We start from the raw sequence: 7,481 nt of genomic DNA on the forward strand, positions 1-7,481 counted from the left end.
GATGACTTTTCCCATACAAAAGTTCACCGGAGATGACTTGCCCAATACAAAAGTTCACCGGGCATGACTTTCCCAATACAAAAGTTCACCGGAGATGACTTTCCCAATATAAAAGTTCACCGGGCATGACTTTCCCAATATAAAAGTTCACCGGAGATGACTTTCCCAATACAAAAGTTCACCGGAGATGACTTTTCCCATAAAAAAGTTCACCGGAGATGACTTTCCCAATACAAAAGTTCACCGGAGATGACTTTCCCAATATAAAAGTTCACCGGGCATGACTTTCCCAATACAAAAGTTCACCGGGCATGACTTTCCCAATACAAAAGTTCACCGGAGATGACTTTTCCCATACAAAAGTTCACCGGAGATGACTTTTCCCATACAAAAGTTCACCGGAGATGACTTTTCCCATACAAAAGTTCACCGGAGATGACTTTTCCCATACAAAAGTTCACCGGAGATGACTTTCCCATACAAAAGTTCACCGGAGATGACTTTTCCCATACAAAAGTTCACCGGAGATGACTTTTCCCATACAAAAGTTCACCGGAGATGACTTTTCCCATACAAAAGTTCACCGGGCATGACTTTCCCAATACAAAAGTTCACCGGGCATGACTTTCCCAATACAAAAGTTCACCGGGCATGACTTTCCCAAAACAAAAGTTCACCGGAGATGACTTTTCCCATACAAAAGTTCACCGGAGATGACTTTCCCAATACAAAAGTTCACCGGAGATGACTTTCCCAATACAAAAGTTCACCGGAGATGACTTTCCCAATATAAAAGTTCACCGGGCATGTCTTTCCCAATACAAAAGTTCACCGGGCATGACTTTCCCCATACAAAAGTTCACCGGAGATGACTTTCCCAATACAAAAGTTCACCGGAGATGACTTTTCCCATACAAAAGTTCACCGGAGATGACTTTCCCAATACAAAAGTTCACCGGAGATGACTTTTCCCATACAAAAGTTCACCGGAGATGACTTTCCCAATACAAAAGTTCACCGGAGATGACTTTTCCCATACAAAAGTTCACCGGATATGACTTTTCCCATACAAAAGTTCACCGGAGATGACTTTCCCAATACAAAAGTTCACCGGGCATGACTTTCCCAATACAAAAGTTCACCGGAGATGACTTTCCCAATATAAAAGTTCACCGGGCATGACTTTCCCAATACAAAAGTTCACCGGGCATGACTTTCCCAATACAAAAGTTCACCGGAGATGACTTTCCCAATACAAAAGTTCACCGGAGATGACTTTCCCAATACAAAAGTTCACCGGGCATGACTTTCCCAATACAAAAGTTCACCGGAGATGACTTTTCCCATACATAAGTTCACCGGAGATGACTTTCCCAATACAAAAGTTCACCGGAGATGACTTTCCCAATACAAAAGTTCACCGGAGATAACTTTCCCAATACAAAAGTTCACCGGAGATGACTTTCCCAATACAAAAGTTCACCGGAGATGACTTTTCCCATACAAAAGTTCACCGGAGATGACTTTTCCCATACAAAAGTTCACCGGAGATGACTTTCCCAATACAAAAGTTCACCGGAGATGACTTTCCCAATACAAAAGTTCACCGGAGATGACATTTCCTATACAAAAGTTCACCGGGAATGACTTTTTCCATACAAAAGTTCGCCGGAGATGACTTTTCCCATACAAAAGTTCACCGGAGATGACTTTCCCAATATAAAAGTTCACCGGAGATGACTTTTCCCATACAAAAGTTCACCGGAGATGACTTTCCCAATACAAAAATTCACCGGAGATGACTTTTCCCATACAAAAGTTCACCGGAGATGACTTTCCCAATACAAAAGTTCACCGGAGATGACTTTTCCCATACAAAAGTTCACCGGAGATGACTTTTCCCATACAAAAGTTCACCGGAGATGACTTTCCCAATACAAAAGTTCACCGGAGATGACTTTTCCCATACAAAAGTTCACCGGAGATGACTTTCCCAATACAAAAGTTCACCGGAGATGACTTTCCCAATACAAAAGTTCACCGGAGATGACTTTTCCCATACAAAAGTTCACCGGAGATGACTTTCCCAATACAAAAGTTCACCGGAGATGACTTTCCCAATACAAAAGTTCACCGGAGATGACTTTTCCCATACAAAAGTTCACCGGAGATGACTTTCCCAATACAAAAGTTCACCGGAGATGAATTTTCCCATACAAAAGTTCACCGGAGATGACTTTCCCAATACAAAAGTTCACCGGAGATGACTTTTCCCATACAAAAGTTCACCGGAGATGTCTTTCCCAATACAAAAGTTCACCGGAGATGACTTTTCCCATACAAAAGTTCATCTGGCATGACTTTCCCAATACAAAAGTTCACCGGGCATGACTTTCCCAATACAAAAGTTCACCGGGCATGACTTTCCCAAAACAAAAGTTCACCGGAGATGACTTTTCCCATACAAAAGTTCACCGGAGATGACTTTCCCAATACAAAAGTTCACCGGAGATGACTTTCCCAATACAAAAGTTCACCGGAGATGACTTTCCCAATGTAAAAGTTCACCGGGCATGACTTTCCCAATACAAAAGTTCACCGGGCATGACTTTCCCAATACAAAAGTTCACCGGAGATGACTTTCCCAATACAAAAGTTCACCGGAGATGACTTTTCCCATACAAAAGTTCACCGGAGATGACTTTCCCAATACAAAAGTTCACCGGAGATGACTTTTCCCATACAAAAGTTCACCGGAGATGACTTTTCCCATACAAAAGTTCACCGGAGATGACTTGCCCAATACAAAAGTTCACCGGAGATGACTTTTCCCATACAAAAGTTCACCGGAGATGACTTGCCCAATACAAAAGTTCACCGGAGATGACTTGCCCAATACAAAAGTTCACCGGGCATGACTTTCCCAAAACAAAAGTTCACCGGAGATGACTTTTCCCATACAAAAGTTCACCGGAGATAACTTTCCCAATACAAAAGTTCACCGGAGATGACTTTCCCAATACAAAAGTTCACCGGAGATGACTTTCCCAATGTAAAAGTTCACCGGGCATGACTTTCCCAATACAAAAGTTCACCGGGCATGACTTTCCCAATACAAAAGTTCACCGGAGATGACTTTCCCAATACAAGTTCACCGGAGATGACTTTTCCCATACAAAAGTTCACCGGGCATGACTTTCCCAATACAAAAGTTCACCGGAGATGACTTTCCCAATATAAAAGTTCACCGGGCATGACTTTCCCAATATAAAAGTTCACCGGAGATGACTTTCCCAATACAAAAGTTCACCGGAGATGACTTTTCCCATACAAAAGTTCACCGGAGATGACTTTCCCAATACAAAAGTTCACCGGAGATGACTTTCCCAATATAAAAGTTCACCGGGCATGACTTTCCCAATACAAAAGTTCACCGGGCATGACTTTCCCAATACAAAAGTTCACCGGAGATGACTTTTCCCATACAAAAGTTCACCGGAGATGACTTTTCCCATACAAAAGTTCACCGGAGATGACTTTTCCCATACAAAAGTTCACCGGAGATGACTTTTCCCATACAAAAGTTCACCGGAGATGACTTTCCCATACAAAAGTTCACCGGAGATGACTTTTCCCATACAAAAGTTCACCGGAGATGACTTTTCCCATACAAAAGTTCACCGGAGATGACTTTTCCCATACAAAAGTTCACCGGGCATGACATTCCCAATACAAAAGTTCACCGGGCATGACTTTCCCAATACAAAAGTTCACCGGGCATGACTTTCCCAAAACAAAAGTTCACCGGAGATGACTTTTCCCATACAAAAGTTCACCGGAGATGACTTTCCCAATACAAAAGTTCACCGGAGATGACTTTCCCAATACAAAAGTTCACCGGAGATGACTTTCCCAATATAAAAGTTCACCGGGCATGTCTTTCCCAATACAAAAGTTCAACGGGCATGACTTTCCCCATACAAAAGTTCACCGGAGATGACTTTCCCAATACAAAAGTTCACCGGAGATGACTTTTCCCATACAAAAGTTCACCGGAGATGACTTTCCCAATACAAAAGTTCACCGGAGATGACTTTTCCCATACAAAAGTTCACCGGAGATGACTTTCCCAATACAAAAGTTCACCGGAGATGACTTTTCCCATACAAAAGTTCACCGGATATGACTTTTCCCATACAAAAGTTCACCGGAGATGACTTTCCCAATACAAAAGTTCACCGGGCATGACTTTCCCAATACAAAAGTTCACCGGAGATGACTTTCCCAATATAAAAGTTCACCGGGCATGACTTTCCCAATACAAAAGTTCACCGGAGATGACTTTCCCAATATAAAAGTTCACCGGGCATGACTTTCCCAATACAAAAGTTCACCGGTCATGACTTTCCCAATACAAAAGTTCACCGGAGATGACTTTCCCAATACAAAAGTTCACCGGACATGACCTTCCCAATACAAAAGTTCACCGGGCATGACTTTCCCAATACAAAAGTTCACCGGAGATGACTTTTCCCATACAAAAGTTCACCGGAGATGACTTTCCCAATACAAAAGTTCACCGGAGATGACTTTTCCCATACAAAAGTTCACCGGAGATGACTTTCCCAATACAAAAGTTCACCGGAGATGACTTTCCCAATACAAAAGTTCACCGGAGATGACTTTCCCAATACAAAAGTTCACCGGAGATGACTTTTCCCATACAAAAGTTCACCGGGCATGACTTTCCCAATACAAAAGTTCACCGGAGATGACTTTCCCAATACAAAAGTTCACCGGAGATGACTTTCCCAATACAAAAGTTCACCGGAGATGACTTTCCCAATACAAAAGTTCACCGGAGATGACTTTCCCAATATAAAAGTTCACCGGGCATGACTTTCCCAATAAAAAAGTTCACCGGAGATGACTTTCCCAATACAAAAGTTCACCGGAAATGACTTTTCCCATACAAAAGTTCACCGGGCATGACTTTCCCAATACAAAAGTTCACCGGGCATGACTTTCCCAATACAAAAGTTCACCGGAGATGACTTTTCCCATACAAAAGTTCACCGGAGATGACTTTCCCAATACAAAAGTTCACCGGAGATGACTTTCCTAATACAAAAGTTCACCGGAGATGACTTTTCCCATACAAAAGTTCACCGGGCATGACTTTCCCAATACAAAAGTTCACCGGGCATGACTTTCCCAATACAAAAGTTCACCGGAGATGACTTTTCCCATACAAAAGTTCACCGGAGATGACTTTCCCAATACAAAAGTTCACCGGAGATGACTTTCCCAATACAAAAGTTCACCGGAGATGACTTTCCCAATATAAAAGTTCACCGGGCATGACTTTCCCAATACAAAAGTTCACCGGGCATGACTTTTCCCATACAAAAGTTCACCGGATATGACTTTCCCAATACAAAAGTTCACCGGAGATGACTTTTCCCATACAAAAGTTCACCGGAGATGACTTTCCCAATACAAAAGTTCACCGGAGATGACTTTTCCCATACAAAAGTTCACCGGAGATGACTTTTCCCATACAAAAGTTCACCGGAGATGACTTTCCCAATATAAAAGTTCACCGGGCATGACTTTCCCAATACAAAAGTTCACCGGAGATGACTTTCCCAATACAAAAGTTCACCGGAGATGACTTTCCCAATACAAAAGTTCACCGGAGATGACTTTCCCAATATAAAAGTTCACCGGGCATGACTTTCCCAATACAAAAGTTCACCGGGCATGACTTTCCCAATACAAAAGTTCACCAGAGATGACTTTTCCCATACAAAAGTTCACCGGATATGACTTTTCCCATACAAAAGTTCACCGGAGATGACCTTCCCAATACAAAAGTTCACCGGAGATGACTTTCCCAATACAAAAGTTCACCGGAGATGACTTTCCCAATACAAAAGTTCACCGGAGATGACTTTCCCAATACAAAAGTTCACCGGAGATGACTTTCCCAATACAAAAGTTCACCGGAGATGACTTTCCCAATACAAAAGTTCACCGGAGATGACTTTTCCCATACAAAAGTTCACCGGAGATGACTTTCCCAATACAAAAGTTCACCGGAGATGACTTTCCCAATATAAAAGTTCACCGGGCATGACTTTCCCAATACAAAAGTTCACCGGGCATGACTTTCCCAATACAAAAGTTCACCGGAGATGACTTTTCCCATACAAAAGTTCACCGGAGATGACTTTTCCCATACAAAAGTTCACCGGAGATGACTTTCCCATACAAAAGTTCACCGGAGATGACTTTTCCCATACAAAAGTTCACCGGAGATGACTTTTCCCATACAAAAGTTCACCGGAGATGACTTTTCCCATACAAAAGTTCACCGGGCATGACTTTCCCAATACAAAAGTTCACCGGGCATGACTTTCCCAATACAAAAGTTCACCGGGTATGACTTTCCCAAAACAAAAGTTCACCGGAGATGACTTTTCCCATACAAAAGTTCACCGGAGATGACTTTCCCAATACAAAAGTTCACCGGAGATGACTTTCCCAATACAAAAGTTCACCGGAGATGACTTTCCCAATATAAAAGTTCACCGGGCATGACTTTCCCAATACAAAAGTTCACCGGGCATGACTTTCCCAATACAAAAGTTCACCGGAGATGACTTTCCCAATACAAAAGTTCACCGGAGATGACTTTTCCCATACAAAAGTTCACCGGAGATGACTTTCCCAATACAAAAGTTCACCGGAGATGACTTTTCCCATACAAAAGTTCACCGGAGATGACTTTCCCAATACAAAAGTTCACCGGAGATGACTTTTCCCATACAAAAGTTCACCGGATATGACTTTTCCCATACAAAAGTTCACCGGAGATGACTTTCCCAATACAAAAGTTCACCGGGCATGACTTTCCCAATACAAAAGTTCACCGGAGATGACTTTCGCAATATAAAAGTTCACCGGGCATGACTTTCCCAATACAAAAGTTCACCGGAGATGACTTTCCCAATATAAAAGTTCACCGGGCATGACTTTCCCAATACAAAATTTCACCGGTCATGACTTTCCCAATACAAAAGTTCACCGGAAATGACTTTCCCAATACAAAAGTTCACCGGAGATGACCTTCCCAATACAAAAGTTCACCGGGCATGACTTTCCCAATACAAAAGTTCACCGGAGATGACTTTTCCCATACAAAAGTTCACCGGAGATGACTTTCCCAATACAAAAGTTCACCGGAGATGACTTTTCCCATACAAAAGTTCACCGGAGATGACTTTCCCAATACAAAAGTTCACCGGAGATGACTTTCCCAATACAAAAGTTCACCGGAGATGACTTTCCCAATACAAAAGTTCACCGGAGATGACTTTTCCCATACAAAAGTTCACCGGGCATGACTTTCCCAATACAAAAGTTCACCGGAGATGACTTTCCCAATACAAAAGTTCACCGGAGATGACTTTTCCCAT

Source organism: Musca autumnalis, unplaced genomic scaffold (genome assembly GCF_047663935.1).
Source record: "Musca autumnalis isolate F117 unplaced genomic scaffold, ASM4766393v1 scaffold_47, whole genome shotgun sequence".
NCBI classification, from domain to species: Eukaryota; Metazoa; Arthropoda; class Insecta; order Diptera; family Muscidae; genus Musca; species Musca autumnalis.